The sequence below is a fragment of the Ostrea edulis genome, chromosome 1 (genome assembly GCF_947568905.1).
Source record: "Ostrea edulis chromosome 1, xbOstEdul1.1, whole genome shotgun sequence".
NCBI lineage: Eukaryota > Metazoa > Mollusca > Bivalvia > Ostreida > Ostreidae > Ostrea > Ostrea edulis.
This window is the reverse complement of record NC_079164.1, coordinates 46,132,916-46,145,221: the sequence shown is the minus strand read 5'-3', so window position 1 is coordinate 46,145,221 and position 12,306 is coordinate 46,132,916.

Here is a 12,306-nt window from a genome sequence, read left to right as displayed (position 1 = left end):
CTGATATCGCCTCTTACAAGCATGATTATTGGCAAATGTATCAGATTAGAAATTCATACGGTGTAATTTTTAAATTATTACTGTGGGGATTTTATTGTTCCGAGTAATATTTTCTTTTGGTAGTTGCTTTCCCAAATAACATAAAAAGAACACTAAAGTTAAATGAAAGCAATAATATTAATTAGATATTAATACATGTACATCCGATGAAATGAAAATTTTATCATAATGTAAATTTGTAATGTTGAAATATTTAACAAACCATTTTCATAAAGATGGAAGAAATACTGAGAAATAAAAGAATAGCATTGTTGAAATGTTTTGAGCCCATGTGTTGTCTTTCAATATTCTAATAATTTTCAAGTCCATTTGAGTCCCAATGGCAAGGTCACAGCATTGAGTCCTTGACAAATCACGCTGTCCTTGTATCTGACGCCAGTAATCATGTGTCCTTTTCAAAGTAATGCTACCATCTTCCTCTTAGACTGAAATATAGATAAAAGTGGTTATAAAATTAAATCCCCCATGGGATGCCAACAACTTATAATAGTCATTAATTGTCAAAAAGATGTTGAGCTAATCTGAGTCGACTACAGTGTATAGCCATACCTAAGTAAAACTCATTGATTGTACTACATGCATCTGCAACAGTAAAATCCTTGGCTGAGAAAGGACATTTGACTTCCACTATATCAGGCAATGTTTTCCTCTGGGGATGCTGAAGGTGCGGATTCAGACTGTCTTTGAAGGCTCCTTGCACAAAACCATCAGGTGAAGTCCCTAAGACTTCTGTCTCATGAAGTCATGTACCTACAAATGAAATATTCTGAAATTACATATTCTTCATTGTTCTCATAGAAGAATAAATACTATCAATAATGAAAGATGAAGATAACGAACAGTGATCAATCTCATAGCTCCTATAAGCAATACAAAATAGAGAGATGGGCAAACATGGACTCCTGGATACACCTGAGGTGGGATTAGGTGCCCAAGAGGAGTAAGCATCCCCTGTCGAATAAAATAAAATGTGAACAAATTTTGTTGCCAATAAAGATACCTGTTGGCAGTATTGTCACACCCCCTTCTTTGCAGTATTCTTTTATAGCGACACTCATGTGTAATGCCCTACTAGATGGGAGCTCTTTTTCCTAAGTTGTAGGTGCTTAATAACCTTTTCTTTAAGGAGATGGTCAACCTGGACCTGGAAGAAGAAAGCATATTCCATTACTGATTAGATTCTTTTTCGCCTGAATGTGTCTTTTAAAATTTGGCTGAAATTTAGTCAGTTCTATTCACCATGCATGTATGTTTACCTATTGCGCTTTGCAGCTGCAATGATTGGTCCAAAATTAGAGACAGTAAATCGATCCTTTTTTAATGCTGCCCAGGTAGCATTATCTCTCCGCCCAATTGTGAAGAAGGCTGTCTGTATCACTTTATCAGGTGAAACGGTAAGTAGCTGCCTCACCCATGAGGTACTCCTGACACAAAAGGGCCTCAACAATTGGTACAGGTAGTGCCTCAATCTCGGGTTCCTTAGACGTAATCCAATACAGAGCTTTTAAGAAAAGAAAACATTGAAAATTGCATTCGCATGTATGAAAATATATAATTTTAAAACATGTTAGTGAAAACAGTGTGTAGAGAATCAAATGTCTTTGTCTTTACAAACGAAAAAAAAGAACTTATGACTTGCGACCAACTTTACATACTGGAATATTCTCGTTTATTGTAAGATCATTCACTCCAATGCAAAATAGTAAACAAGATGTGTTTGTGAAACACAAATGCCCCCGATAATGGCCAATTCCGAAGATGGCCAAGGTCACAAGGGCAAATATCTTGGTCCAGTAGAAAGATCTTGTCAAAAGAAATGCTCATGTACAATATGAAAGCTCTAATATTTACCATTTAGAAGTTATGACCGATGTTTAAAGAAAAAAATTAAAGTAGGTCAAATGTCAAGGTCAAAAGGTTCAATACCAACGGAAAGATCTTGTAACAAGGAATACTCATGTGAAATATCAAAGCTCTATCTCTTACTGTTCAAAAGTTATTAGCAAGGTTAAAGTTTTCAAAAAGTAGGTCGAACTCCAAGGTCAAGGTCACAGGGTCAAAAATGTTGGTACCCACGGAAAAGTCTTGTCACAAGGAATACTCATGTGAAATATCAAAGCTCTATCACTTACTGTTCAAAAGTTATTAGCAAGGTTAAAGTTTCAGACAGAATTACAGAATGACAGACAGGACAAAAACAATATGCCCCCGATCTTTGATCTCGGGGGCATAAAAATATCTTGTTGAAAATTAAGCCTCAGAAAAGTTTAAATTCATTTGTTTGCATGCTAAATTTATTTTGTTTCACAGAGGAAGTTTTTCTGAAATTCGGGGATACCCTCCATTTTAACGCTAAAAATCATATAAATCACTTATTGCTTGATTAAACTCGACATATTTTAGCACGTCTTTTAAACTTATTTTTAAAAATTATTGAATCAAGAGATACGTTCGAATTGGTTTTATCATATACTTGAATAACTTAATTTTTACGATTTTTCATGCAACATCTTTAGGGAAATTAACATGAGACGTGCAACACCTTCTTTATCCCATTTAGAGGTCTTGTTATTCAAATATGGTAAACCACGTGACATTACGGGAACTGCCAAGATCAGAAATTTTCACGTGCAACGTCACGGAAAAGAAATTATATTTAGTCGAGGCGAAGTACATCGATTAATCGGACAAACGTATTTTTGTATTGATCGATCGGACAAGCGTAAAATCAGATTGATCATCCCCTGCGTCTGAATGTCAGTTGGACAATGGATCAGACACAGATGATGAGGAACTGGTCAGGAGAAGTAATAGCTCAGTATTTACCAGGAGTATTTTTCGATCTAAAAGTAAAACAAACTCAGTGAAGTTACCAGCATTCAGGGAAGAATTAGAAGAAAAATGGAAGGCATACATAAACAGATTCGAAGCAGTGGCCAGACACAATAACTGGACAGATGAGGATAAGCTAGGTCAGTTGTTGCCTAGACTACAAGGTCCTGCAGGAGAATTCGCTTATGAAGAGTTGAGACCAGATCCTCTTGTCTTGTTAAATTATTCCTTTTCGGATACGCCTTACTGTACAGTTTTTTTTAATTCTGCAGCGTATATCTGTACATGTTCTCCATTCTTTTGATCAAGATTGATCCGCGCCTGTCAACGAGGCGTGATCCAACTCTTCGGATCAAGTTACTGTAGTAATGATAAATTTATTATATACCCCCTTCTGCATTTTAAATCCACATTTATAAGATGATAAATGTAATCCAAATTATCAAAAACACAGACATACCATGAAATTATATTTTGTGTACGTAGTTTTGTTTTGTGACGCGGTCAATATTTTCCACAAATATCGTTGCGTTGATACATTGTGACTTCATTGTGACGGCATCAGTTTCAGAGGATACTGATACGGAATTAGAAAACCACAGTGTGGTGATCCGGAAAACCGGATCACACGCTGTGAAATCCACAGTATCAAAGAACGATACATTGATGGGTATATAATAAATAACAAGATTATCGAATATAAATCAAACTTTTCGCATATAAATATTAAGATTGTCGAATATAATTAAAATTTTCTCATATGAATAACAAGATTATCGAATATGATTAAAGAGTTTCGTATATAAATCAAGATTTGTATAATATTGCAACGTTTTACACACCGTAAGTGTATCTGTTCAATGCTGAATTTTTATATGCATACATACAGTAGTACATGCAACAAAATATTGTCTGTATAATTGTCATTTGATAAAGCCAATTAAAGTACATGCACCAGAGTAAAACATATCTATGAGATACACATGCTATAGTTTAAATACCTTGTATACTGTTTTTAAAAATCATTTTAATTTAGATCATTTAAAAAAAATAATAGCAACATTTCACGTTTAGCTAGACGTAGGTTGTGTACATTGACGTCGCGTCATTGCGCGACAAAATCACATGGAACATTTATTTGGACATTAAGTATCTTTTCGTTTTCCTAAATGGACGCGGGATAAAATGAAATGTTGTATATTCTATATAGTAAATTTTATGTACTTTCTGTAAGTTATATTCATTAAAATATTCGCGTTGGAATAATGCTTAGAAATAAGACATAAAATGGTAGAATTGTTTACAAAGCGCGGCATTTGTAGAATAAGGACATTTCCCTGGACACCGATAAAATCAATTTACTTCGTGGATATACTCAGAATTATATAATACTGGCATACACTATGCTCCACGATATATGTACATTATAAATGTAACAAGGATATTCAACTTCCTCCTGTGAAGTGCCTTGACTCTGTCTATCTTTCTTGTACATGTTGGAATATTAATAATTCCCAATTCGTTTCCATCTCTGTAATTCTTTATTTGGAGTAGGAAAAGATTGACTACAATACAGAAAACAACAAAACTTACTATGTTGTACAATATGTAAATATTGTACTTTCAGATATGATAAACAATTATTACTGACTGAAATATTGAGCTTAACTGATAATACTTCATACATTGACAATTAATGCATGACTTATAGAAAGGTAAGCAAAATGAAATGTGACATCTACACTCTGACATGTGTTATACTTTTGTTTACATACTTGAACTGACAATTTACCTTTTATAAATAACTGTAAATACACTATAAAGAAACACATAAAGTTTACACATTAAAACAACACTATTAAATTGATAATTACCGTGATCATTTTCTGATACATCATTGAATATAAGAAAACAGCTCAAGCACACCACAGTGAGTACAGCAAATATGGCGCGTTTTCAAATCAGGTCAACATAAAAAATTACTTCCTGACAAAATTGGAAAACTTTTTACATACAATCAGATTAATTTGGAAAATTGAAATCAAATACTTTATACCGGCCCCTAAAATATGTTCCCAACCTTAACATATTTTACAATATATCATTTGTGAAACCATACACTATTGTGAAAAGTAATTTAGGTTCAACAACATTACAGCAGTTTTCACTTGCACAGTACTTAATGTTCAATGTCCGATTCCATAACAAGGCAAAGTTTCGAAATGGGTCGCAGTAAAGTTGCCGATGCTGTTTTTACCTTCGCAACACGCACAATGCCATTAGAATCAGCGAGGGTCTCTACAGCCCAGTAGCTTAGTACTTCGTTACTAGCTTGAAAATACGGATGTATATTCAATTGCTGTTATAAAATTTAGAAATTCATTTCAAAATTAAGGATTATCTCCCTCGTGCATAGCTCTTATCCTTGGACGAATTTGGCTCCACTTTTTTGGCACGCTGTTTTTGGCTATATTTAGCTCTAAAACTTCATAGTTATTTCGGATTTCAAACATTTCGGTTGAGCATCACTGAAGAGACATTATTTGTCGAAATGCGCATCTGGTGCATCAAAATTGGTACCGTATAAGTTTTACATTGCACTTCAATTACTCTTGCCAGATTCCATTTGTTTCGTGAGGTATTTTCAACGATTAATACGAAATCCCCAATCTGCAGGTTTCGCTCAGGTTTCAACCATTTCTGTCTTCTCTGGAGAAGAGGTAAATATTCCTTGGTCCACCTTGCCCAGAATACATCCGCAATATACTGCATTTGTCTCCATCTTCTCTTCACGTAACTATCAGTCTTTAAGAAGGTTCTTGGAGGAAACTGCTCACCCGGTCTCAAGAGAAGAAGATGATTTGGCGTAAGCACTTCTAAATCATTTGCGCTGTTAGGAGATTCTACAAGGGGTCTTCCATTGAGGACTGCTTCTACTTCTGAAAATAGTGTCTGTAGTCCTTCATCATCCAAACGTATAACCTGCTCTTGCATGATTGAGTATAGGACCTTGCTTACTGATCGTATGAGTCTTTCCCAGAATCCTCCAAAATGGGAAACTGAAGGTGGATTAAATTCCCACTGGATCCCTTTTTGCAACAACTGATTGTGAATCTCGTCCGAGTTCTATGCTTGTATTGCCTCTCTGAGTTCCTTCTCGGCACCAGCAAGGTTAGTTCCATTGTCTGATCTAATGAGGTTTGGTTTTCCTCTCCTTGCAATAAACCTACGTATAGCATTGATACAAGAATCTGTATCTAATGAAAATGCCATCTCTAAATAAACTGCACGTGAAACCATACAGGTGAAGATCACTCCATATCTCTTAACAGTACTCCTGCCTCGTTTCAACTCAAAAGGACCAAAATAGTCCATTCCAAGATTTGAAAATGGTGGCTGGTCAGGCTGTAGTCTTTCTTTGGCAAATCTGACATTTTTTGCTGCAAAACTGGAGATCGGTACTTCCGACAAATTACATATTTTGAAGCAATGGATTTGAATAGATCCGAGGCTCCCAAAATCCAAAATCGTTGCCTAAGGACGGCCAAAGTTGAATTTTTCCTAAATGACCAGTAGATTTATGGGCATCCTCTATGATAAGTCTGGATAACTTTGAGGTTTTTGGGAGTATAACCGGATGTTTTGCTTCAAATGACAGATGTGATCTTCTTCGTCTTCCGCCTACTTTTAAAAGTCCATTGTCAAATATTGGATCTAATTTGGCCAATTTAGACGATTTTTTCACACGTTTCTCTTCTCCAATATGAAGATCATAAATCTCTTCTGAGAATGTTTGTCTTTGCACAAATATAATTAGGGCTTCTTTTGCACGTTTGATATCTTCAGGAGTAAGTACTGAGATCATCTTTTCTCCTAACAATCTTTTCTTCCTCGCTTCCTTTACTTGATTTTCGATCTTCTCTTCTGATTCACTTCCAATTCTCATACTTTCTCTGAGTGTTTGTGTTGCCTTCACAAGATTTCGTAAATTGTTCTTAGCATGTAAAATCCAGGCTGTAATTTTTTCACCTTATTCCAGTCAGAGAAATGATCCAGCAAATATTGAATTCCATCTACATGTATACTGGATTCAGTTTTCAGTGTTGACACAGCCAAAGTAACTTCTACTTTCACTTCTGGGTCATTTGTGAGTTTCTGTTCCTTGACATCATGCATATCTTGTTTTGGCCATTCATGTTGATCCCTCCATAAAAATTCCGGACCATTAAACCACAGGGTGTGACTCAAGAACTTGTCGATTCTTCCTATTCCTCGAGAAGCACAATCCGCAGGATTTTCTTTAGAACCAACATAGTACCACTGATTCAATTTGGTAGCTTCACGGATTACTGTTAGACAATTGGCGACAAAGGTATGAAATCGCGCACTTGTGTTGGCTATGTATTTCAGCACAGTCATATTATCAGTCCAGTAGAAGACATGATATATAGCAAAGTCCAGATTCTCAGAAATGACCATTGCTAACTTCACCATTATTACTGCTGCTGTTAATTCCTTCTTTGGGATTGTAATAGTCTTCAGAGGAGTTAATCGACTTTTTCCAATCACAAAAGCACAATGGATTCTTCCCTGTTCATTTACAAAACGTAAGTAGATAACGTCTCCCATTCCTACGTCACTTGCGTCAAAGAAGCAGTGCCACTGACAAGAAATAATCCTCCCGAAGTCCTTGGGTTTGTAACAGCGTTCTATTTTTAATGCCTCCAACTGTTGTGCCTGTAATATCCATTTAGTCCAACACTTCATATGTTCTTCACTGATCTCCTTATCCCAGTGTATCCCAAGCCTACATAATGTTTGTAACAAGATCTTGGCACTCATAACAAAATGAGATGCCAATCCCAGAGGATCATACAGGGAGCTTATGATGGAAAGAATTCCTCTTCGTGTAGCTGGTTGCTCTTTGACATATATTTGAAATCCCAGTTGATCGCTCTCAATAAACCAATAGACTCCTAAGGCGCTTTCTGCTGAACAATTTTCTCCTATGATCCACTCCTTCACATTTTTTGCACGATCTTCTTCAGGAATTGACTCTAATACAGATACACTATTGCTGATCCATTTAGTCAAGTGAAAGCCTCCATTCTGATAGAGGAAAGATATGTCTCTAGCATATGACTTTGCTTCTTCTTCTGTACTCAGCGATGCCAGACAGTCATCTACGCACATGCTTCGTTTTATTGCTTCTACTACGGAAGGTTTGTATTTCTGCATATTTTCCGCTACCAAATGTTTCAAAGTGGAGTTACAGCAACTATGTGAAGAAGTAGCAACAAAGAGATGCACCTTCATTCGGAATATTTTTGGGCTAGAGTCTAGATTCCCATTTTCCCACCAGAGAAAACGGAGAAAGTCTCGATCATTCTCTGGGACAAACACTTGATAGAAAATAGTTTCAATGTCTCCCTGGACGGCATTGTTCTCCTGACGGAATCGAAGAAGTACTCCCAATAAATTGTTGGTCAGATCTGGCCCTTAAAGGAGTTCCTTGTTCAAACATGAACCCATAAATGTTGCTGAACAGTCGAAGACTACGTGTATCTTCTCGGGTTTCTTATTATGATACACACCATGATGCGGAATGTACCATACTCGTCCATCGTTTCTGTCAAGTTTGTCTTCTGGAACTGTTTCAGTTTAATTCTTTTCAAACAGCTTGCTCATGAAATCTACATAGTGATCTTTAAACTTCTTATCTCTTTCCAGCCTTTTCTTAAGTCCTTTCAGCCTTTGAAGAATTGTTTGGCATCGTAATGGAAGTTTTTTGGAAAGGTAGAGCTACACTGTAGTGACAATCTTGTAAATAAATCGATTGTTTCATTTGAGTTAAGAAATCTTCATCTTCAACAGAATTTTCTCTTCTGTTGTCTATCGTTCTTTCTGGAAAATCCATGTCCATAGATTTCTTCACCAGCTCCTCTAACTTCTGATCACTATCAACACAACTCTCAATGCTTACTCGGTTCACTTCATGAGTCTCTCTGTTTCTCAACAAGTTCCATACTATCCACCCAAGCTTGGTTCTGGTAGCATGTGGAGATCCACTTGGACCTGTTAGGACTTCTAGTGGTGTATATGCATCAGGAACATTATTACCCATCATCAGTCCTATATCTGCATCTACTTTTGGTACTTTCACCTGTGATAAATGGTGCCATTTTTTAATTTCTTCACGAGTAAGTATATGATCGTTACTTACTGGCATCTTATCTTTGGTGTACACTCTAGGTAAGTTCACAAATTGTGTCATAGAAAGGTCACACAATTGCAAGTCACTCAAAGCATAAGCAGTCATTTCGTATGGGGTACCCATGGTATTTAAAGTCAGATGACATTGTTTTCCGCTTACTCCAAGATGGTCCATTATATTTTTTGTGCAGAAAGAAACACTACTCCCAGAATCAAAAAATGCAAAAGTCACTACACTGTGTGGACTATCTTTCCTTTTCACACGAACTGGGATTATTGCCATTGCACAGGAAACGTCATCCCAATCTTCTATTCCGGCCCCTGTATCTGTGTGTAGAGGTACAGTAGAACACGATGTTTTGTACTGGTCACCCACTGGTGATACCGTCTCCCCTGTTCTTTGAGTGGTGTGAATCCTTGTTTCATCATGCAGCAAAGTAGGTTGTTTTCTTCCGCAGACAGAACAGGAAAGTCTTGATAGACATTTCTTAGTGACATGACCCTCCTTCAAACAACCAAAACATAGTCCATTGCCTCGAAGAAAGTCATATCTTTCTGACAAACTAATTCCAATGAAGGTTTTACATTCATTGAATATATGAGAAGTTTTTCCACAATATACACATTTCACACTCGATTCTGGTAGTCTAGATATGTCCTTCACAACATCAGTTCCTGCTACAGTCCTTTTCTGCGGTTTGTTACTGCTTTGTCGAATTCCAATCACTGACATGCAAGGTGAAGATAACGAACAGTGATCAATCTCATAACTCCTACAAGCAATACAAAATAGATAGTTGGGCAAACACGGACCCATGGACATACCAGAGGTGGGATCAGGTGCCTAGGAGGAGTAAGCATCCCCTGTTGACCGGTCACACCCGCCGTGAGCCCCATATCCTGATCAGGTAAACGGAGTTATCCGCAGTCAAAATCAGTGTGCCAAGAACGGCTTAACAATCGGTATGAAACACATCAGACACTATTTGACCCAATGTGAGGTTGTATTGACGAACTAGATCGTTATAACGACCATAGAATTTGCGAAATGCTGACTTCAATCGAGACTGTTGAAATCCCTGTACCATCAACTTGTTTGTCAGTAGCTTAACTCGATTTTTAAAAAAACTGACTATACCCAGAACAAGCTCTTGCATATCGAATCAGTTGAGATATATAAACACCATATGCAAGTGATAATGGAATATTGCTACATAAATGTGGGAAGTTGACGATGGAGAAGCTTGGATCGTTTGACTTCTTAGCTTCATTCTTAACAAAGGTCACAAAGTCTGAAAATACCACACTTTTCATTTTATCTTTATTTTTCAAGACGACACTTCTCCATCTATCGTGCATGTATATTGGTAATTTCATCATTAATTTTTTTTTTTTTTTCTTGATAGTCTAGAATTTTGATACTGTCCATACTCTCTGCTGCATTTTCACACTCCACCAAGAATAGAGAAAATTCATCCAACATTTTCGAGTCCTTCACTTGTGGCCAATCTAGCGCTTTCTTTACAAAGGCTGTCACGATAACTTCATTATCACCGTACCTTTCCTCGAGTTGCCTCATTGCTGCCTTGTAAGCTCTCTCACCATTCATATGACTGAAGCCGGACACAACACGATTTGCTTCTCCGAAAGTCATCTGCTCAAGATAGTTCATTCTTTCGTCATCATCTTGGGTGTTCACAACTACCTTTGCATTGAACTGTCTTATAAATCTTCTATATTCTAATGGGTCTCCACCAAACTTTTTTTTATTTCTGGTAAGGGTCTTCTCAAATATTGGACAACATCTTTTAGAGCACCTTGTTTGTTTTCCACTTTGCAAAAAGATTTTGGTTCAAAGATTGTAGCATTTGGATCCAAAGGGTAAGAGACCTGCGACCCGAATTCTTCCGGAAACTCGACGAGTGTTTTTGGTGATTGTCTTGGAGTAAATTTTCTAGGACAACTAACACTATCTTCATGATTTTCAACAACATTATGCCGATTAACAGACTATTCATCAGAAATGTTTTCATATTTTTGTAACACTTCAGTTTTTGCATGTGACACTGCAATACCTGTATCAATATCCAATTCCTCTTCTTCTAACTTCAGTTGCAACTTTGCCATTTCAAGTTTCTTTTTTCTCTGAAGGGCGGCTTTACGAGCCTTTAATTCTACCACCTTTGTTTCTTCCTTGATTCTTTGTGAAGAGATGCTAGATGCATATGAAGCGCATGATTCTTTACGACTCTTTACTTTACTTATCTTACTCCTAATCTCTTCCATGCAAGAAAAGTAATCTTCAACTTCCTTCTTAAAGTTGATCTGAAATATATCATAGTCGTAATGGTCTGCAAACGTCTTTTCTTTTTCTGCTTTATCATCTATCTGTGTTGCAAGTTCATCGAACAAATTTGAGAAGTGTTCATATGTTTGTAACCATGCACTATATTTTCTCACATCCTCTGTGTCTGTTCTATGTTCCAACATCTACGTCTTTATTTGTGTCACTGATGTTTTCAACCTTTTGAACGTACCATAATACTGCTCCAATTTGTATGATTTTCCACTTTCAGTTAGTTTCTTACTTCTTTGAGGTCGCGATTTTCCAACATCAGATTATGCAGCTTCCATCTTTGGTTGTTGACCATCTTCTTTATTGGCTGCCATGACGGAAAGTAATCACGTCAATGTTGTAGTGCCTTGACTCTGTCTATCTTTCTTGTACATGTTGGAATATTAATAATTGCCAATTCGTTTCCATCTCTGTAATTCTTTATTTGGAGTAGGAAAAGATTGACTACAATACAGAAAACAACAAAACTTACTATGTTGTACAATATGTAAATATTGTACTTTTAGATAATATGTATACGGTGTGACCGTTGGACCGAGCGAAGAATGTAATGGTCATTGGAGTGTCCCAAGTAGTAATCATAATTCCTTTAAGTACGGTAGATTATGATTCATTTAAAAATATATATTTTGAATGAAATTTTCCTTACGCTAAACGCCCAGTAACATCTAAGTATTAAATGGGTTTATATGGGGACAATAGTTTTACGGGATCCGCCTATTCATTGAACGCGGGAAATAAAACGCAAGGCGACATAAACTGTGCATCGTGACGTCACATTTAGCCTAGATTTTTTTCTCTTTTTCAAAGCAAACAATTATAAACAATAATACATTCCGTATGCA